This window comes from Papio anubis, chromosome 4 (assembly GCF_008728515.1).
Source record: "Papio anubis isolate 15944 chromosome 4, Panubis1.0, whole genome shotgun sequence".
NCBI lineage: Eukaryota > Metazoa > Chordata > Mammalia > Primates > Cercopithecidae > Papio > Papio anubis.
Window position 1 is genome coordinate 58,320,792 of NC_044979.1, and position 23,650 is coordinate 58,344,441.

The 23,650-nt window shown below is 34.5% G+C and overlaps 1 protein-coding gene across 9 annotated transcripts in view; it reads right to left on the reverse strand.

The window, feature by feature from the left end:
• Positions 1–23,650, reverse strand: part of LOC101024293 (membrane-associated guanylate kinase, WW and PDZ domain-containing protein 2) — a 1,445,327-nt gene that overhangs the window by 1,420,512 nt on the left and 1,165 nt on the right. The gene's annotated exons all lie outside the window — the stretch shown is intronic.

A 23,650-nucleotide genomic window follows, 5' to 3' on the forward strand; every position in this document is an offset into this window, starting at 1 on the left:
TGTAATATATTACACTATCCCAATTCAAAGATAAAAAGAATTTTCTGTATCTCTAATAGAAATTACGAAACAAAGAAATTTCTCATTTTCTCACAGCTTCCAACTATCTTCTCTCCTGAGGAGTTAAATCAAAGATATTGGTTATTTATATGCTGAGGTATACTGATTTGGGTAAGTTACTGCATATATAACTAGAATCATCAAAGAACATTGGGCATTTACATCCTATCTCTATAAATATATCAAATTAACCAGGGACGCACAATGTCAGAGATGAACTTTTTACACTTTAGTTTTGAAGCCAGTTCCCCTTAGAATTTACTCTTTGCAAAGAAATTACTTTTGCACTACAGATGCAAACATCAGGAGTTTACATTAGTGATATCTTGGGTGGCAAATGTAGTAAATCTATTCCGTACCTTGATCAAAACTGCCTTCCTACCTTCACCCCTATTCAAATGACATAATTGTGTTATTAAGTGCTTTTGAAAATTAGGTCACTTCAACCTGTCTGCCTGGATGGTTCTGCAGTTAGTTTTAATACTGAAAAAAGAAAAAAAGTCTTTACTTCCACCAACTTTACTATCTTCTGATTGCAGGGCTTTATTACAAAGCACTAAAATTTAAAATATTGTTATGACTTGAAGTTGGATATAAATGTATTGCACATAATCTAGACTTTAACTGGCAGTTTGTGGACACAAACTTTCATTCACACCTTGAAACAAGTATCTTCTTCATTCAATAAATATTTATGAGTACTTACTCTGTGAAGTTAGTAAGGGAAGGGACTAAGAAGATACGGAAGCTTGAATATCTAAACTTGAAGATTCTATGGAACAGTAGAAAAGATGCAGGACTTAAAACCTAGATGATGGGTTAACAGGTGTAGCAAATCACCATGGCACATGTATACATATGTAACAAACCCACACATTCTGTACATGTATCTCAGAACTTAAAGTAAAATAAAAAAAATTAAATTAATTTTTTGAAAAAAGATGCCATCTATCAAAATGATTTTTCAAGGTGTCGTGCAATAAGTGATCTAAAACAGAGACAAATAAAAGAATGTAGATAACACTTCTAATAGAGCAATCACGGGATGATATGAGAAGGAGATGGCATTAGAGTCCAGCAGAATTTTCAGCAGGCAAAACTCAGACAATATTCTTGGTTGAGGAAGGGAGAGAAGGATAGAGATAAAATCCACGTTGTCCAGCATGGCTGAGATCCAATGCATATGTAGGAAAATGGCATCAAATACGCGTAGAAAGTTGAGTTGGGGTTTTATTATGGCAAGTTCTTAATGTCAGGGTAAATACTTAGAGGCTGTGCAGTAAGGGAAAAAAAGAGTAGAAACAGATGTATCATGCTGAGGGCCATTTTAGGCAGATGAATTTGGTAGTCACTTGCTGGATGGATTGGGCAAGGGAAAGACTGTCAGCAGGAAAACTGTTAAAAGCTATGGTATTAATATGGACAGGACAAATGAAGGGATGCATGTACAGTATTAACAGATGAAAGGGAAAATCAAAGAACAAGTACAATAATTATTACCAAGACCTAACAGAATTAAACTGATTAAGGAGTCAGAAGAAAAGAGAAGAGACAGCATGAATTTCCAAATTCTTAGTGTATTGAATTAGAAAACAATGGGGTGGGATCCCTAAAAGAAACTGGGAAATCAAAAGGTAGAGGTTACTAAAATGATAAGTAAGTTGGCTTTTAGGTTTTTAAAGGAAGAAGTAGGGTATACATGTGGAAATGTCCAGAGAGCAGTTGGAAACCTTGACTAGTGCCAGAGAGGACTGGATACAAACTTGGCTGTTATCAGATTAGAAGTTGGGTCTGAACATATAAGACTGTGTAAATGTGTTAACAGCAATCAGAGAAGTATTGCTTTATAAATAATAAATATTTTCTTCAGAGAAAAATATGATCATTTGCATATCTTTAGAGACAGAGTTGAGGTTAAAATGAGGCAGTAGTTCTACAAGCAATTCCAGCTTAAAGAAACTTTAACTGTGTTACAGTCCCACAATAATAACTTGTACTACCCATGACCACTGTTGAGAATGACCATCTTGCCATGCTGATATTTATTTGGTAGGATGGATCAAATGCTTTGGACTATGATTATTCATTAACAGGCTGGTCTGTCGTTATGGTTAACAAGGTTAATATAGAACAAAAACAAGGAATGTCTACATTTGTCACTAAATGTAAAATTTTTTAATTTCAAAAACTGTTATAATCATGACCATTATATGTTTTCTGATGATACAGGAACAACCAGGAGAGTCTTCAGCAATTGGATACTAATAAAAATGAGAGCAGGCAACTATAAATACACCTATATTGCCTTTCCTCATCAGATTATATTGGATGACAAATCAGCTGAGTTAATAGCCTACTGAAAATGTATAATTGTTCATTGTTCATTGTTCTCATTCGCTGAAGCTATTCCTTTGGAAGGCTTTTATTTCTAAGAACACAAATACATCTACCTGTCAGTTTTCCAATAGACAATTTTTTTAGATAGCACTTTGGATTTGTTTTATATAAAACTCTTTTAAATATACCTTGATTATCAAGTATAAAAACAATAATACAGATAGACCATATGTTAATATATAACAGAAACAGCCTGTAAATAACTTCCATATACTCTAGAAGTATATGTATATCCCTGAAACCAATCTCACATCTACAATGCTTCATAAATTAAGGATGTATTTTTCCATTCACAAAAGTATTTCTCCACCTTTTATTTAAAAAAATTATTCAACAGAACAGCTTTTGATCTTTTCCATTTGTTTGAATAAAATCCAATTTTTTAACATATAATAAATCTTGAACAAAAGCATTAAACTATAAGCCTTATTGACAAGTCAATAAATGAAAAAGCAATTTTTAAATTCTACTCTTTTTTTTTTGAGACACAGTCTCACTCTGTCACCCAGGCTGGAGTGCAGTGGCATGTTCTCAGGTCACTGCAACCTCTGCTTCTCAGGTTCAAGTGATTCTCATACCTCAGCCTCCCAAGTAGCTGGGATTTCAGGTGTGTGCCACCAAGCCAGGCTAACTCTTTTATATTTTCAGTAGAGACGGGGTTTCAACATGTTGGCGAGAATGGTCTCGAACTCCTGACCTCAACTTATCTGCCTGCTTTGGCCTCACCAAGTGCTGGGATTAGAGGCATGAGCCACCACGTCCAGCCAATTCCTATATATTCCTTAATAAAATGTATAAAGTTGTTTTAAAAATTGATCTTTCCTACTTTCAATATAGTTTTGTGCTATTTTGTTTCAGAAAGAAGCAAAAAAGGCAAAAGTAATTGGAAAAAATCTTTTGCATAAGTTTATTAGAGAATCTTCATTTTTCAGACATTAAAATTGACTCTTTTCTAATAAAAATAGTAAGGTGATCTCATTGAATATAAAGTCAGAAGTCTACCAAATGATTAAGAAGATTGACGAGTTGACTTTACAAGTTATAGTCAAGTTTTTATAATAGGAGTTATAACTTAAAATAAAAAGTCCAGCCACTTAAAAGCTTTAAAAAAAAATAAGATGGTGCTAATCAATGAAAAATGTTCCCATCAATGACTACTATTCAGAAGATTAGAAAAAACATGCCTTGTATTTAAGCTAATGGATTCAAAATGGAAAAACATAATATTCTGAAGAGGAATGCATGATGTAATTATTGCAAAGAATACATATGCCATTGACATAAATTAGTGTTTGCTAAATAGGAAATTTCCAGATTTTATTTTTTAAATATTCTATAAAATTTTGAAAATCTACACCAACAACTCAATCTCTTATATTCAGTTATTTCTTTACTTTATTGTGATAAAATAAGGCTTTGTAGGATTTTTAGTTACCCTTCACAATTATAGCTACATGGGAAAAAATGACAAAACAGGCAACTTCACAAAGTCAGCTTCTAATTTAATGCCTTTATTCCTGGATTCCCTCTCCTTCTGAATCCTCAAGTTTACATAAAAACCTCAAAGAAAATTTATTCGAATGAGTTAAATCCTTAGAAGTTCTGATCAAGTCCTTTGTGTACTTAGTAACAGAGAAAAAGCTGTCTTCTGCCATAAAGTTACTAAAGAAACATGGAGAAACAAGGCAACCTAAGTGCACGTGTTTCTTGACTCCTTCTCAATTGCCAGTTCCACAACCCCCACATTCTGGGAGCACCAAGCACAGATTACATAAAAATCACCTAACCATCTCCAAGACTATCCCAGATATGTAACCAGCCATCTAACTATAAACACTGCTGGTATTGTAACATATACGTGCTTATAACCTCTACTTTTTCATATATTACATGTGCATGGAATATCACAGAACTCACCAAATATATCCCTATAGCTTCTCTAATAGAGGAAGATAATGGCTTAATCTATCAGAGCCAATGAAAAACATCTGCCTTCCAAACTATGCCATATTGTTAAATAGTGTCTTGAATACACTTGGGTTTTTGTCTGCAATGCCAAAGAAGACCAAAATCCATATTAAATTGCTAACTTCAAGTATTAAAAGATGCCTTCTGCAGTTAAATAAAGACTGATAAGGTTGAATGTTAGCTTGAGAGAATAACCTATTCTTTTCTTTTCCTTTCTATATTTGCTTTTGCCAAACTTCACTCAGGCTGGAAATAATCATAACAATTGGAACCAGCAGAAAGAAATAGCTGATGCTGCTAGGCAAGATGAAATAAATATGCAACTCAAGTAATACTAAATATAAGCTCCACATGAGCATACTAGAATGAAACACCTGAGATAAGACAGCTCTTTGGAACCAAATCCCCAAGTTTACATTTTACAAGTAGATATTTTAGAAATGCAATATTTATAATGTACCTGGATTTCATTGAGTATAAACAAATAGTAGATTTATATCAACCATAGCAGTAAGACATTTCCTAGGGGAAAGAAAGAAGACAAAAATTTAATTTCTAAGAAAAATGTTCATATAAAGTGATAATATAATAAACTTTTAAGTTCTCAAAATAATATTTGTTCTAAAAATTCAGAAAGCAAAGACACATTGTTAGGGGATTTTTTTTAACCTTTGCTATTTGTAGTATTTTATATTTCTTGTATTTTAATGCAGTCCTACTATAGTATTTTTATGGTTACCAATGGTGTACATGACACAATACTGAAAAGCAGAATAAAAAATGTTGTAACTCTTCTAAATGCTTATGATTTCAGCATGAAAATGAGCAATTAGTCTTGAAACATTTGAATCACTCTAAGATGGGAAGAAGGATAAGAAATGAATTCCATTTCTATCAGAAAATTTGAAGCTTTGAAAAGGGAAACTGAACTAGGAATGTGACATATTTGGGTACTATAACTGTCTGTGTTGCAGTTTGTGGTACCTATCTAGGGAATTGGTTCATTAATCCTTTAGACTCTGCGCTATTCTGTTTTAGCAGTATAGCAAAGTGGTTAAGAGTGTAGACTTTTAAGTCAGGCAGCCACTTAGTACTGAGTGACCTCAAGCAATCTGTGTGACCTTAGGCAAGTAATGAACCTCTTTCTCCATAAGCTTCCTCATGTTTAACTAATATGATTTAAAAAATGCCTTACTCATAGAGTTAATGTGAGCCTTAAATGAGTGTAATTCCATGTGAAGTGGGACTTTTCCTGTTTTCCTGGAATGTAGCTAAGGCTTCAAAGCTGAAGACAATGGAAAACAAGCAAGTTACTAATCATATCCCTGGTCAAACCAGTTCAAAGACCATCACTCTCATCAGCCAAGGTAGAGAGACAAATGATCTGAAAAGGGGTTCTATGAAAAAGATGCCTTAAAATAATTGTAATAGCCAATGGAGTCTCATCTCACTTTTCCTCTTAGAAGAGAGGAATGTGTTGCATGCACAGAAGTGATCACTCAAAAAGCATCACTCCCACACTAGCTGTTTGTTGAATTCTTGAAAGAATATAGTTGCCCCATGCTGATACCCACAAGCAAAGTGTGAGAGAGTTCTTGTAGAATTTGACAGCTTTTTCCATGAGCCTGAGGAATGTTCATAAGGATGGGGATTTATGCCTACTTCTTGGCAGAAGAATTCTGAAGGTGGGAACCTGAGTGGAGCTGCTCATGATATTTGGGAAAGAAGTGAGATGGCTGCATTTCCACTACATGGTAGGTCAGGGATGCCTGAGCTTTTCCTTGCTTTTCAGGAAAAACTAATACAAGTTCTCTTGAAGGGATGCTGCCCAAGAGGGTTGCCTGTTGGGTTAAGGGGACAGCCTCAGAAAGACCCTGGAGGTATAATGCAGTGGGAAGGAAATGAATTATAAGTGGTCAGGTTTAGTCTATTCACCTGTCAGAAAATGCTGCAATAGGCAGAGTGGGGTGTGCGAAGGTGATGAGAAAGCTGGAGTGTCTTTGAAGAACATACAAATATCATCCATAACAGAAAAGCAGCATCTGGATGCGTGACATAACAGAGGACACACATGGGAAGATTAAAGACAAATGGAGGAAGAAGCTTTTCCTTCTTTATTCTTATACCTCCTCATTCCTTGCCCTGACCTCAAGAGGAGACAGAAGAAGGTGAGGTTGGGAGGAGGTAGAGCAAATGGCAAAGAAACAGACCACACTAACCTCCCTTTTCACTGGTTTCCAGAGTTCAAAAGATGAGAGAATCTTTAAATTGAATGCAAGGTTAAAGTTTGTCTTCAGGATGGACTATATTTTTGTTTCATACCTAAAATTGAGACTATTCTGATACATGAAAGAAACAAATAGTTATGAGTTGGGCAAGCGATGCTGTCTAGAGGTAGGGCGATGGGTCTGACAGGGTACATTTCAAGGCAGGAGTAGGTGAGAGAAAAATAATTATTTCTTATTTGCATCCTTTGAGCCAACCTGCTTAATAAACTGGTTACATGAGACAGTACATGTGACTAGAACATAATAAATGATCAGTGCAGTCTAGCTGGTATTACCATTATTAGATATTTCAGAATTGTTGTCCCTAAGTAAATTCAGCAATGTTTGCATTACAGGGCTAAGTTAGACACGGACTCTCAAGTTCAGCATTAAAAAATGCAGAGATTCCCACATGAATAAATAAAATATAAGAAAATCAACTGATTTGTCTATCAACCAAACATATCGAAATATCAAGTGTAACAAAAAAGGAAACAACATATTCTTAATACAAAAATGTATACTGTGATTTTTCTTGATGTAATAAACTTGTTTCTGACTACTCAGACAATCTAAAGGTATTTTTTAAGACGGATAGCACATGAATTCCATTTCATCACCAATTTACGATGAACTACTTAATCTATCACTTCTATATTTTCCTTAGTTCTCAAATAGAACAATTTTATTTTTCTAAAGCCTGAAACAAATCTTATACTAGATGAAAATCTCTCTTTCGGAGCTAAAAAAAGCCAGTTGAAGTCTCCCAATGAAGAAAATCTCTTATTCTAAGTAAATTTCTAAGGGGTCTTTTGATAGTGGAGATCTATGGTAATGTCATTCTGCCTCCATCATTAGTAGCCAAACTCTCTTAGATGAGATGTCGACGAGTAATTCACTCAGCATCCTAGCTTTCCACAGAGCTCATACTCTTTTGAATCACAGAAAGTATAGATTACACTTTCATCCATCATTAGTAGCCAAACTCTCTTAGATGAGATGTCGACAAGGAATTGACTCAGCATCCTAGCTTTCCATAGAGCTCATACTCTTTTGAATCACAAAAAGTGTAGATTACACACTGCTAAAGTATTTAGCATGTAACTTTAAAATTAAACAGAAACAGATACTTTTTCACAATAGTTTCAGTGTAAGGACAAAAATGATATTTAAAAAACTAGGAAATATAATTTAGATGAGTTATGACCAAAAATGCATTTCAGAACAAAGTAGGGCATCATTATGCCCTATTTTGGGGAAAAAAATCTTTATGCAAACTAAGTCTCACAATAGATGAGATAAGCAGTGATCGCTTTGCCAAAAATCTACCACAGCATAATACAGTGAACTTTCTGTAGTTTATTCAGAAAGAAATTATTTCAATTTTTTTAAAGTATTTTTTCAAGGATGGATGAGGTGTAGGTAAAAATGACTCTACTTATAATGTTTATAAGTTATGGAAAGAGGTTATTAAAGTGTGCGACGGTTAATCTTACTTGACTGGGCCATGGGGTCCCCAGCTATTTGGTCAAGCATTATTCTGGGTGTTTCTGCAAAAAAATTAACATTTAAATTGATATACTGAATAAAGCAAGTTGCTCTCCTTAATGTGGTGGGCCTCATTCAATTAGTAGAAAGTCTAAATAGAATTAAAATGACCTACTTCAAAAAAGGGAGACTTCCTCCTGCCTGCTTGCCTTCAGACTGGAAGATTGTTTTTTCTGCACGCAGACTCGAATCGAAGCATCCGCTCTTCCTGGCTCTCAAGCTTCCTGGTCTTTGGACTGGAACATAACATCAGTGTTCCTGGGTCTCCACATTGTTAACTTATACTGCAGATCTTGGGACATAACAGCTTTCAGAACTGTATGAGTAAATTCCTTATAACTATCAGTTAATCCTAGTTTCCTGGTAGTTTTGTTTCTTTGTAGAACCTTAATGTGTCTCAAATAAGTCAAGTGTTACAGAGAAAGAGAACTTTTGACATTTATTCATTCAATGAATATTTTCAAAAACATTCTACATATTTTAAGACATTATGCCAGGTATTAGAGAAACAAATATGAATTAAATGCTGCCTGTCCTTGATGAGTTCCAGGTCTAGTTCAAATGATATGTTTGAAAACTTCATTGGCAAATCATTGTTATGTACAAAATAAGTGTATAATTTGTTGGGATATGAAGAATTAGGAGAATCTGGATCTAATTCTTACATACCAATTCTGGATAAAATAACTGAACTTTCAGACACTGAGTTATAAATGCCATTCTTTTAATTTATAGCACAATTTGTAGGACATACAGTTTAAAATACTCCACACTTCATTTCTGGGACTTTGAACTGAGAAGGTACCTATAAAAAGTTTTTTATTCCATGCTCATGAATTCGCAGAAATAATGTAATTAAAATATCCATACCAACAAGAGCAATCTACAGATTCAATGCTATTCCTATCAAACTACCAACATCATTTTTCTCATAATTAGAAAAAAATCATTTTAAAATTCATCTGAAACCAAAAAGGAGCCTGAATAGCCAAAGCAATCCTAAGCCAAAGGAACAAAGCCAGAGGCATCACCATTACCTGATTTCAAACTACACTATAAGACTATAGTAATCCAAACAGCATGGATTTGCTATGTGTCTAGAAACAGACACACAGACCAATGGAAAATAGTAAAGAACCCAGAAATAAAGCTTCACACCTATACCCAACTGATCTTCAACAAGGTTGACAAAAATAAGCACTGGGGAAAGGACTCCCTATTCAATAAATGGTGCTGAGATATTGGCTATCTATACATGATAGAATGAAAATGGACCCCTATATATTATCATATACAAAAATTCAGTCAAGATGAATTAAAGATTTAGATGTAAAGTCTGAAACACGGAGGTTGCAGTGAGCCGAGATCACGCCACTACACTCCACCTCAGGTGACAGAGCAAGACTCCGCCTCAAAAAAAAAAAAAAAAAGTCCTTGAAGGAAAGCTAATAAATATGCTTCTGGACACGAGCCTTGACAACGAATTTATGACTAAGTCCTCAAAGGCAATCACAACAAAAACAAAAATTGTCAAGTGGGACCTAAGTCAACTAAAGAGCTTTTGCACAGCAAAAGGAACTATCAACAGAGTAAACAGACAACCTAAAGAATAGGAGAAAATATTTGCAAACTATGTATCTGACAAAGGACTAATACCCAGAACCTATAAGGAACTTGAACAACTCAACAAGCAATAAACAAATAACCCCATTAAAAACTGGGCAAAAGACATGAACAGGCATTTCTCAAAAATAAACAAGTGGCCAAAAAACATATTAAAAATACTGAGCAGGACTAATCTTCAGAGAAATGCAAATAAAACCACAATGATATATCATTTCACACCAATAAGAATGGTTACTATTAAAAAGTCAAAAAATAACAGATGCTGGCGAGGTTGTGGAGAAAAGGAAATATTCACATACTGTTGGTGGGATTGTAAATTAGTTCAATCCCCATGGAAAGCAGTTTGGAGAATTCTCGAAGTACTAACAATAGAATTTCCATTCAACCCAGTCATCCCATCATGGGTATACACCTAACAAAAATAAATTGTTCTATCAAAAAGATACCTGAATGCATATGTTCACTGCAGCACTAAACACAATAGCAAAGCCATGGAATCAACCTATATTCCCATCAATGGTGAACTGGATAAAGAAAATGTGGTACATATACACCATGGATTACTATGCAGACATGAAAAAGAACAAAATAATGTCCTCTGCAGCAACATGGATGCATGGAGGCCATTATCCTAAGAAAATTAATGCAGAAACAGAAAACCAAATACCACATATTCTCCCTTATAACTGGAAGCTAGACATTGGTACACATGGACATAAACATGGGAACAATAGACACTGGGGACTACCAGAGGCAGGAGTGGGAGAGGGGACAAGGGTTGAGAAACTACCTGTTGAGTACTATGCTAACTACCTGAGTGATGGGTTCAATAGTACCTCAAACCTCAGCATCACACAATATATCCTTGTAACAAACCTGTAGCAGAATCTAAAATAAAATTTGAATTTTTTTTAAATAAGATATTTTTCTTTTTAAAAACATTGAAATTACGTATCTTTAAGGTGTATAGGATGGTTTTATATATATATACACACACACACATACACACACATACATATATTAGTAAACTAAGCTTTCAAAAAGATATATAGTCTCACTATTGCCATATAAAAATAACTGAATGATTTTGTATGTCAGAGGAAAGTAACTCATTACCAACATAGTACTCAATGAGGAATTCTTAGTACAACCTAGAGAAGAGATTGTTTCAAAATTTGCTCCAAGTATAGCCTAGAATGTCACAGCAATGGGCAAGAAGGTTGGTCTCAAATTAGCACTTTACAGAATCAAAAACTGGGGTATTGTTTAGGTTTTGTGGCCTTTAAGATTGAAACCATATAACTGATAAAAGCAGCATTGTCCAAGACGGAATTCTTACTATTATCGTTTGTATCTGACTTGCTAATAAAGTAAAAATGTTATCTTTAGTGTTTATAAATGATAAATTAATAGTCTGTATATATGATGAATCAATTCCATATGCTACACATTCAGAAGAACTCGATTTAAGAAGATTGGTTTGTATGTTATTATAAATGTATGTCCTCCTCTTCCCCTATTAGAAATACTAAGCAAAAAAGAATATATGTGCAGGCATGTTAAATACAGGCATCCCTCAAATTTCCACTCTTGGTCTCTTCTCATTTTCAATGCTCTTCTAATGGACTACAGCCCTTTGCCAGCTATTACAGCTGTTTTACAGCTATTACTGTAAAAACAATGAATCTGAACTCTCTATACTGAAGGTCCAAAAATCCTGTGAGCTCTAGATATATGTGACCAACAATGTTTGTCAATGAGAAACATGCCATCTGCCAGGCACCTCAAACACATTATACGAGCAGGCACTCATTATTCTCCACGCACTGTGTTCTTTAATACCAACTGGAGCAAAATGAAATAAGAAAATCTCCTAAAAATATAAAATAGGCCATTTCTAACTTTATTTTGTTAACTCACCATCTTTAATTCCAATGCCTAATCTAAATTGTTTTAAGTAAAATATCGGTTATAACTATCTTATGAATAGTTATGTGCATATATTACTTATGCACTAAGAACCACAATATTCTGAAATATTGTGGAAATAGCATGCTACTACTTCTGCAGTTCTCAAAGATAGCAATTTTCTTTTTCTAGAACAGCTAAAGCCATTTCTCCTGTACATTAAATTTTAATCTTTGCAGTTAACGGCATCTTCATTTCCTTCACACACCTAGCCCTAAGTCAGAAACCTGAAAGTCATTTTTGCCTAGTGCCTCCCCTTCACCACTACCTCCCAATCCAATGAATATAAATTTTACTCATACCATTCTTAAATATGTTTCAAGCTCATCTCCTCCCTCCGTTCCTAGTACTGATGCCAAAACTTAAGCGTTGCTCTCAGTTTCTTCTCCCATCCATAAATAACTGAAATCAAATTTTCTCCCTTCCCCAATCCCTCCCATGAAACAAAACAAAAAACAGAAACCCCACCACTTTATGTTTCTCCTTTGCCTAAACACCTTCAGTGGTTTTAACTACCTACGTATAATGTCCATAATGTTCAGGTTTCTAAGTAAGGCCTTCCTTGATATGGCTCCAAGTTTCCTTTCTGGAAAAATTCTCGGTTGCCTCCAGAAGTGCTCAGTTACCGCTTTCCTTGGCCTCATTGGTCTATATTTATTTTCCTACCCAGAGCAGATCTTTTCCCTCTCTCACCTTGGGTCACGCTCTTCTCTCTGCTTCCCACACCTCCCTTCTTTAATCCCTACTCAAGCTTTAGAGACAATCTCAAAGATCTCTTATTCTATGCAGCACTCCCCAGCTCCACTTGCTGTCTTTCATCTCTAAACAATGTTTTCAATAGAATTGCAGTAAGCATTTTACAAAACATTCCACCTGTCCTATCTTCTTGGATTCTAATAACCACCCTCTAACATGAGGAGACTGAGGCCCAGAAAATGTTGGTCCCATCATAAGGAAGTGATAGCAATGGACTTGGAGCTGAAATTCAATTAAGTCTTCAGACTCCAAGATCCACACTCTCTATATTATACCCCTCTGCTTCCTCCTGTCCCTCCTATGTGCTGTAAAGGTAGTAATGTTTACTTCTGTACCATCACACTGAGCACAGTGTTTTAAGGTTTGCTTTGTATATTTTTGCCTCTCCTTCTACTCTGCATTCTTAGAGGGTAGAATCTGATCCTTAATAACATTTTAATGCCAGGACCCAGCTTTAGCATGACATAAAACAAAAAATAATGAATTATTTATTCAATTAATCAAAGGATCTTAATTTGCTAGAATACTTTTATCTTGATGGAAGAAAGTAAATTTGTGAGACAAATACAGAAATTAAAGTTCAAGTCTCTTCTATCATAACACACATACACGCACACACAACTCCTACCCCTCCTAACCATGTATCTTCTTACGGAACAATTATCCATTACCCCATACTACTAAGCAAGTTTCTTGAAGGAGTGGTATGCATACATGATTTCCAGTTTTTTCCTTCCTATTCATTCTTCAACCCTGTGACATGTGGCCATCCACTCCCCTGAAATAGCACCAATAAAGATGATCTTCATTTTTGCCAAATGCAATGGAAACATTTCAGAGCTCATCTTTCTAACCATTTCTGCTTTGCTTAGCAGTACTGACCACTCACTCAACATTAAGAGTGCTCTTAGTTCAGTCTTATTTCCTTCCTGGGATCCCCTGGCTTCTCCTCAAACTTAGATATCACGGCATTTCTTTGTTTTTTTTTTTTTTTCTTTATATGCTCTTACTGGAGAGTCTCATAATAAGTTAATGGATTCTAGCCCTGGAAAAATGGAGTTAGAACACTTTGATGAGTCAGTTTATAGTTACATGCACTCCTGGGTCAATAGCACAGACATTTGTAAACACTGTATAATTTCAAAAATACTTCAAGTTGGATTTTGCATGCATTGTTGGTATATTTTTGTGGCTGGTTTGCTTTCTTGATTATGTTCTATTTTGGATAATTTTAAAATGAATTTGTGTTCCTACATATTACTTCAGAATGGTAAAAAATTTCTTGAGTCCTACCAGAGCAAAATTCAGTGAGGTAATGGAGACATGCCTAGAATTTGACTGAGCTTATGTAGCTGGAAAATACATCATGATGTATTCTCCAAGATTACTCCTTATCTGGGTAAAGATGCTCCTTATATTGGTAAAAAAGATCTTTACCAATATCTCCAAAACAACAAAATAGGAATAAAACATATTTTTCCATTCCTATAATTTATAGTTATATAAATAGGTTTGTATAAGCAAAAATTATTTTGACTGTAAGTAACAGAAAACCAAATGTAAATGGCTTAAACATCTTGTCTACTGTATTATTCTCTCAATAACAAGGAGACCAGAGATAGTGCTAGTCCTAGCTTCATTATTTCAGCAGTTCTTTAAGGAGCCAGTAGCTTTTCCTCATTCTGTTCTGCCATCCTCCACCTTTCGGCTAGCTCTCTTCACGATCGCAACATGACTACTCTGGCTTCAGGCATCACCTCCATGTGGAGCAACTTTCGTAGGCAGAAAAGTAAATAGTCTTTTGTTGAATTTTATCTGAAGACCTAAGAAATTTCTCAGAAAGTCCCCAAGGGAATTTACTTTTCCTTACTTAGAATTGGGTTATAAGCCATTTCCTAAACTAATAACTGGTGAAGAGACGGAATTACCTTGCTTGATTTAGTCTAGTTCCTTCCCGTGGTATGAGGTCATACTGATATGAAACACTTACCAGTGTTATCAACATGTGGATAGTTGAACAAAACTTGCGTTTTGATACTAAGAAAGTAGGGGAGGAGGAGAAGAAACTCATTCCAGGTAGACAACCAACAATTTCTTTAGTAACTAAATTTCTGTTTTTCTAAGTTCTATCTGAAAAGATATTCAACTGAAGCAAAGCATCTCCCTAGTCAATGTTAAAAGTGTCAATTTCCCCAATCATACAAGGCATCATGGATTTTATATCAGTCAAGGAAGACTTTCCAGTTAATTTTAAAAGGGAGATTTGGGATAAGAATATACAAAGGCATTTTATTGATTCAGTTTAGCATACTGTTTGGGCTAGCAAATATATTAAATTTATACAGTTTTATATTTCATTTATAGTATATATGTATTTTACAAATTCCTTTTTTCAAGCCAGATACACAGACAGTATTTCGCACATTCATATATAGTATGTACTCCATAATGAATCTGACATAAGGAAAATGATTTTAAATTTAAAACATTAATGTAATTCAAAATATTATATTCTTCATTTTATAGCAAAATCTTGTGGGATCCTTTCCACTTAAACTTACTTTTAGTTTTTCTTTACATTTTTGATTTCTCACCAAAGCAATGCCAGTACTTGTGCTTTAGTTAAACACTTATAAATTAGACATCATTTAACTTATTTTTAATAATTATTTTAATAATTGCAATATACCATATATTCATATTATTGAATGCAGGTCTCTCATTTTACTCTGAGGCATTTAAACAAATAAAAATGTAAACCATTCTGCAAATGTGTTATCCAGTTCATGAATAAGTATGTACCTTGTCCCTGCCTCTTCTTTTGTAACATTAATATAAGGTTATTATCCTGCGCATTGTAACATTAATATTAGGATATTATCCTGTACATTGCAACATCAGCACATTAGTTTGTACATTATGTGGTCCACCAGCCACTTTGCAATATAAATAAAAATGACCAAAATCCAAACTTTTAAATCTGACTTCTTTTTATCCCTTATCAACAACTAATATATACAACACATAGAAATCATTTAGGTGCTTTATTTCATTATGTCTTCATGGACCCTCATTATCAGAGTTAATGAGTTAAAAATATCACTCACAATTGAAAATTGATGGGTGACTATGCAAGCTTTTCAGATTGATTTGTCACATATGGAATAGTTTAATGTAACCGCTTTCCCTAAAATAAGGCTATATCTTCACATACATAAGCGCCTTTCTGAGACTATTTAAAAGCTGGCACTGAACCTTAGTGTTTGAAGTGTGTGTGTGTGTTGTATTCCATGTATCCAAAGATGCGGAACAAATTTGTTGTTCACTAGGGTGACTCCCACACTAGACTGAAGAAGAGCAAAGCATAGGAACTTCCAACTAAAGAGAAAAAGGAGATCCAACTATAGATACTGTTTCAGAAGAAACACTAAGAAAGAGGACTTGAGAATTTTAACTGCTAATAGCATCTTTGATAAAGCTTTTGCTCTTCCAGAAGAGGGAAACACTTTTCTTCTGCTTATTCAGCCTTCACTCTTCACACAAACAAAATGTCTACTCCCTAAGTATATGACTTGCTAGAATGGTAAGATTACCATCATCTATGTTCAGGGTGTTTTTAGAAATAAGCCAAGACTTTTGGAAGATTTTAGTGACCCTCCAAGCCTAAATACTTGCTACGTTTTGAAGAAACTTTGTCTAGCAAAGAGTTCAACATCTTTACATCATAGACTGTGAAAAAAAAAAAAGGAAATTAGGTATTGCAGATCAGAATGCTTCACAAGGCTGGGCACGGTGGCTCACACCTGTAATCCCAGCACTTTGGGAGGCAGAGGTGGGCAGATCACTTGAGGTCAGGAGTTCAAGACCAGCCTGGCCAACATGGTAAAACTCCGTCTCTAGTAAAAATACAAAAATTAGCCAGTGTGATGGTGGGTGCCTGTAGTCCCAGCTACCTGGGATGCCGAGGCAGGAGAATCACTTGAACCCAGGAGGCAGAGGTCTCAGTGAGCAGAGATGGTGCCACACTATACTCCAACCTGAACCTTAGTGTTTGAAGTGTGTGTGTGTGTGTGTGTGTGTGTGTGTATTCCATGTACCTAAAGATGCAGAACAAATCTGTTGTTCACTAGGGTGACTCCCACACTAGACTGAAGAAGAGCAAAGTGAGACTCCTCAACAAACAAACAAAACAACAACAAAAAACTTCACAAAAAGCAACAGTGGACATTTCATATTTCTGAAACTTACTGGTGTTTACAAAATCCAGCTAATCAGATTTGACAAGTTTAGGGTATGTCACTAGATTAAGCTGTGGGTTTCTATAGCACTTATTATCCTCTGCCTAGCAACACAAAATATTCATATAAGCAACAATACTCACTTGTAAAATGCAAAATGTTAAAAATGTATGTAATTGTTTTTGTATTATTTTTACTCAGACATTCTCTGTTATCTATTAAGTGACAATGTAAAGTATAAACAGTTTTTGTGCTACTCTTGGTCCATGGCATTATAAATAATTCAATTTATATTGGTATTGGGAAACTTACTTTTTAACAAACATCTTCAAATACAATGTAATATAAAAATAGATTTTTAAATATACATTTTGATTTTTAATAAAATAGCTATGTTTCTTTCTACTTCATTTCACAAAGTCACTTAATAAAATCCATGGTATTTACAGAAAAATTCCTGATGTTATATGCATGTGTTTTACTATAAGGCAGTTATGAGGTTTATAAAATTTCTTCCACAAATTTTTTCATTAGAAAATTCAACACAGACAAAATCTCTTTTACTTTGTACTATAAAGGTTTATTTTTTTCTTCTGCAACATATCTGTGTTTGGGTATATCCAATGATATATCCGAAGTATGTATTTAGGCTTAAACTGCCATGGTTTTGACAGTGATTTTTTTTTTTTTTAAGCCACAATAAATAAAAATGGCACAAAACCTCATAAGGATTCATGTAACGATTACATGGAGAAATTATTTTCCCAGGTAGAGCAAGCCATCTAATTATTTCAAATATTGAAACAAATCTAGTCATTCATATAAATCATCTACTCATTAGCCTAATGGATCTTTGAAAGTATATCAATGGGGGTCGGTCGCGGTGGCTCACTCCTGTAATCCTAGCATTTTGGGAGGCTGAGGTGGTGGATCATGACCTCAGGAGATCAAGACCATCCTGGCTAACACGGTGAAACCCTCTCTTTACTAAAAATACGAAAACATTAGCTGGGCGTGGTGGTGGGCCCTTGGAGTCCCAGCTACTTGGGAGACTGAGGCAGGAGAATGGCGTGAAACCGGGAGGCGGAGCTTGCAGTGAGCCCAGATGGTGCCACTGCACTCAAGCCTGGGCGACAGAGCAAGACTCCATCTCAAAAAAAAAAAAAAAAAAAAGTATATTAATGGGATGCAATTGGGTTAATATTCAATAACTTATCAAAGAAGGAAACTTTTATTGTTTCTTCCAGACCACTCAAAACAGTCAACAACATATATTAAACTTAACACAAATTTTAACTTTAAAAAAAATTCTCAATATGAAGTTCTTTTACAGAGTTGACAAAGATGTCAGTAAGATGTAATAATAAAAGCAATTTGTATTAATTATCTATGATGATATGGACATTGTACTATATTTTTTAGCAGAAGTATGTCCCTATGCAAGTCTTTAATTAACAATGTAAATTCAGCAATTATGATCTTATTACTAAGTTTTCTACATAAGATGATTTACTTTTATTAAAGGAAATATAACAAATACTAGAGACAGAAGAGAGCTGAGAATAGAATGGAGTAAGTAATAATAAAGTCACAATACTAAGAAAGTTATATGTTTGTTATCATAATATATAGCCAGATTATCGCTAGGAGAGATTTTTAGAAATTAATATTGAACCCTGGAGCTTCAAGGTAGATATTTCCATTGAATCATAAAATAGGATTAATTCAACTAAAATGCTAAAATCATGGGGGAGCTAGCAGTGGAAGTATTGTTGGCTTGTAACAGTATTAATACAGAGACTTATTTGACTTATTTATATTGCATTACTTTCATACCAAGTATAGAAATACTATAAAATAGTATTTTAATAGTACTATAGTACTTTAATAGGATTTAAATAGTATTTAATGGTATTTTAACAGTAGCATAAGATACTACAAAATAGTATAGTATAAAATACTATAAAATGCAGTACAAATTGCATTTTTACTTATTTACATTGCAATACTAACAAATGCAAAGTATTCTTTTTGCTGAATTTGATACATTTCTTCATTATACATTGTTGACTGTGAACACTTATGAATTAACTGTTTTATTATTGTTATTCTTTATGAGGTGCTTAATTTCTAGCTGAGAAGTAAAAGTTCAACAGCATGATACTTACTCTCAACTACAATGATGTATTAATATAAGAAGTATAAACTCTTAAACTTAAATTAATAAATTCTAATAGGATTTCTATGTTGTCAAGTTTAGAGTAAATAATTCAATATATTCACCAATTCTTTGGGAGTAAACACATGGGGTATGAAGAAAATAAATTACTATGTAAAAATAAACTATGTCTAAAGTATAAAATAAATATAAAATAGCAGATGTTTACATGGAAAGGCAGGATCAGTGGGAGTTATTTTTAAAAGGTGAAAATATGTTCCATTGTATTTATTGATATTATCCTTCAAATAAATTCTTTTCAAATAAAATATTTATTTCATTATGCATAAAAACCTTAAAATACAACTTGCAAATTACTCTGTATTAGTCAATCATTTCATATTTTTCAGTTAATGTGAATTGAGTAAAATATCTTGAAAATTAAAAACACCTCATAATGTCACTAGCTCAAAATGACCAATATGTTTGCAATAGCATTTACTAAAATCTACATAATGCTTGTCACCTGCCAGACACTATACGATTTAAATACATAACTTATCTAATATTCTTAAGGTACCATTACTACCCCAGGTTAGTTATCTTGTTCGTATAGCTAGCACTAACTGACATACTCAGGAATCAAAACTAGGTGGTCTACTTAGGAGAGTGTACCTTTAACCATTGCTCTACCCCACCTTCTGAGGAAAATGATTCTGCCAGGGTCTGCTATGTATTTGAAAATCATTATTTAAACTATAATCAATCAGAGATGTCAAGTGTGAATATGCTTTTCTCATTATGAAAGTGAATTTGTGAGTTACAAGCAATGAAAAGGAAAGTGAGCATAATAAACGTGCCAAAAGATTAAACAGTTCAAATGTCAAGAACAGAGATAGTACAGATGAAAAGCAAATAATCATATTTAACATTTGAGGTCATACCATTTAAGTTATCTACACCTACCAAAAAACTACATTGATATCACTTATAAATTATGCCCCAAGAGAACTGTCTCATTAACCTTGTTAAAAACATTAATGATACTTTATTTGTAAAATAATAAACTCATCAAAATGTTTAAACAATGTTATTTTTTATTAAACAATACTATTCATATATCTCACATTTTTATGGAAAAAAGTCAATCTTTATTTACAGAAAATTTGACATAATTTGTTTTTATCTTTTCAAATACAAAGAAGCATAGAGATTTGACTCTATTATTCTAGCCTGAAGTCAGTCAAGAAGAAGTATGACTCTTAATAAATGTGGATCTACTTTCCTTTGAAGGTATCTTTGAAAGGAGCAGTAGGAGGGAGAGCAATGTAGATCTTCTCTAAAACTGAATTTCAAAGGATTTATTTGGCCCATCTTCCACATGGCAAGAATTAGAATTTTTTTTTTTTTTTTTTTTTTTTTTTTTTGCCTTTTATTTCCCATTGTGAGATCCTAAATGGGAAAATAAGTCCAGGTTATGTAGGTCTTTATGCGGTATTACAGGCATTAGCAGCCATAGTGCAAGGAATGTAGGACACAAAGGCCTGTGTAACTGGCTGCTGTGAACTTTAGTGGCAAACCTTAAAAAAGGGAAAAGAAAAAGGAAAGAAGACCTTTAGCACTTCCATATAGATCTCAACATCACTCAAAAAACTTTCTTCAACTGGGTCTGATGCATTAATGAGATCATAGAATTACTGCTAATTTAGCATTACATCCTTTGGTGCAAAAAGTTTATTATTATAAATAAAATGCCATCACTCATAAAAAGTAATTGGGTGTGACAATAAGCCATATCTTAATATGTGGTTTATTACTGTGTGGATTAAAAGCAGAAAGCTTAAATTAAAAAGAGAATTCCTTGAATTTAATTAAACAGTTTTAAAAATTGTTTTGCAGGTATTTAAACAGTGTAGAAACACTATGATATATATATATACTATGTAATATGTCTTAAAATCCCAACAACTCACCTTCTTTTAAAATTATGACAGATTAAAATTATGATAACTGTAATGTAAAATTAGGCAAACAAGTGAATAAAAATTGAGTAAATAATGCAATTTTACCTGGTGCACTTAGTAACAATATTCTTATTATTCAAATATTATCTTTTCATTATAAAATCTTCCTTAAACTATGATATGCATGTAGTTTCTGTATAATACCCAATGTCAGAATGAATATTCAAAAATCAATCTCATTAATGTTTTAAAAATGCAACTGCTAAACAAACATAGTTAAGTTTTTCAGCTATGCTAGTTTTTTGCCTCTCTCAAAATATAACTACTGGGCCAAGAGTTTCTAAATGATTTTCCAGTAAAAGACATCTGTATTGAAACCTAAGACACACAGGCACTATAGTAAAGCTTCTGAAATTTTCATTTTATAATAATAAATAAAATTAATCTATGATTTAACAAGGAAAAGATTAGAATAGCAATATGAATCATATTTAAAAGAAAGTACAAGAGAATTACTTAGTCCACACAAGGTTAAAGGAACTTTTTTTTGTTTTGTTTTTTGTCAATAGTGATTCAGGAGATGAATCGGGTTCCTATGGGTTTCTGTGAATATCATTATACAAATTTATCATCAATGAACCAGTGAAGCATGAAACAGGGTTAATATAGAATGAAAAGAGAGTTTCTCCTCAATATATCACTTTATAAGCATATATTCTAGTTTTAAAAGCAATAATCTTCCACATAAAACTCAATACAAGAGTGATCACAGACCACATTAGATCGAATTATGGCAGGATTCAAATAATATTGAATCCAGGTCCTCATCTTATATAGGAATCCGTGGCATATGATCATTTCAGCTTCTTCATGGATACCCACAATGATGGGAACTTCATCACAGGGTGCTCACGAATTTTTGGAAAACTCTGTTAGAAAGCTCATGATTTAATCAAAGTAAAGCGGCTTCATCCTTTAAAATCTCTCATAGATTTATCACCATTTTGTCCTGTGGACTATCACAGGATAGTCAGAATTCCTTTTCTTACCTGATAGCTTTTCGCTATTTAATGATAGCTTTTATTCTCACTTCTCCAAGTTAAGTCTTTCCACTGCGTTTCATAGAATACATCTATAATACACAATAATCTTTCTTTCTCTTTTGAACTTACTCTTTGCTAATGTGAGTTTGCCAACATCCTCCTCAACCAGGCGTGCTCAGAATTGAACACAACATTTAAGATGTGGTGATCATTGCAAACTATAATAGGGCATCCCTTTGTAGGACTCTATTAAGTCCAATTTAATAACACTTAACTTTTGCAGCCATGTTCCACGACAAATACCAAGCATTTGGCCAACAAAACGATGCTCGTTAGTTGCGTAGTGGACTTTTTGTACCCAAAGATCTTAACATTTATATCTATTCCTATAAGGTATTATTTTCACGTCGAACATGTTAACATGAAGCTTTGTATTTGAACCTTAGGTATCTTATCTTCAAAAATATCAAGATACTCTATTTTCTTTTCTACCAAACTCATATCCCTTCGGTGTTGTATAGTATGGAGCTACGTTGACTTATAATAGCTATCTCAATTTATTAATACTCTTAATACTCAAGAATCCCCAAGAAAAACATTTTCTTGTATGGCAATTTACATTTGAGAAATTTTGTCCAAGACTTCTTTTTCTCTTGTTTACTTTAAAACAAGTTTTTTAGAGAATAATTTTACAGTGCAGTACATCTCCGTAAGAGCGTTTCTTGGTAGTTGATCACGATTAAGTGGCAAAATGCTGGTAATGACATGCTCAATTCCACCTTTGAGTCAGGACAAACAGTGTAACATCGACGACGACAACAACAACAAACCCTTAGGCTGATATGCCTGTGCCACAAATATCCATACATACCGCACATGAATTGTGCAGTGAGGAAAAAAAAAAAAAAAAAGCTACTACTTTATTCTACTTAAAGTTGTCCTCTATTCAAACTTTTATCTCACTCTTCTCTCCTTCTGCACCATAATGTTCTTTCAAGCAAAGACAGAGAGTTCTGGATGATTCCAGTCTCTCCAAATCTACATCACAGCCTCCAATCGAGGTTCTTTAAAGTCAGGTTGGAGCTGAGGGAGCCTGGGCTGGAACCAGCAAGGGTTTCATCCAGCTCCTCCTCCAAAACACGCCCCCCAAATCGGAGCCAGAGGAGAGCCCAACCACAGAGAACTTCCACTCTATGAGGGCAACCTCTGAGTAAAGTCCTGCCTACAACCATTCATCTCCTCCGACCCCCGCCCTGCACTAGACCGCGCTCCTAGCACCGCGCCTTCTTCCGGAGCCTCCTCCGCCGGGCTGGCTAGGGGTGAGCGCAGGGGTTAGTCAGTGCGCACGTGACGCGCGATGCCCACATGACAAGACCGTGGGCGGGGGAGGGGGACAGCGGAGCGAAGAAGGGGAAAAGTTACAGAAGACCCGTCAAATCGCCCAAAGCAATTTGTCCCTTCCCTTCCTCGCCAGCAGTGGCTCACGGATCCCTAAGGGACAGCTGGGAACCCAGGCGTCTCCAGCCCAGTCCCAGAAACGTTGGACGCAGTTCTCCGCTCACCCCACCACCCTCTCTTCCCAGACCCGCTGGTGATGCCGCTGCACCCTAAAGTTGCTCCTTCCTTCTTTCTCTCCCTTCCTCCCCTTCCTTGTTTC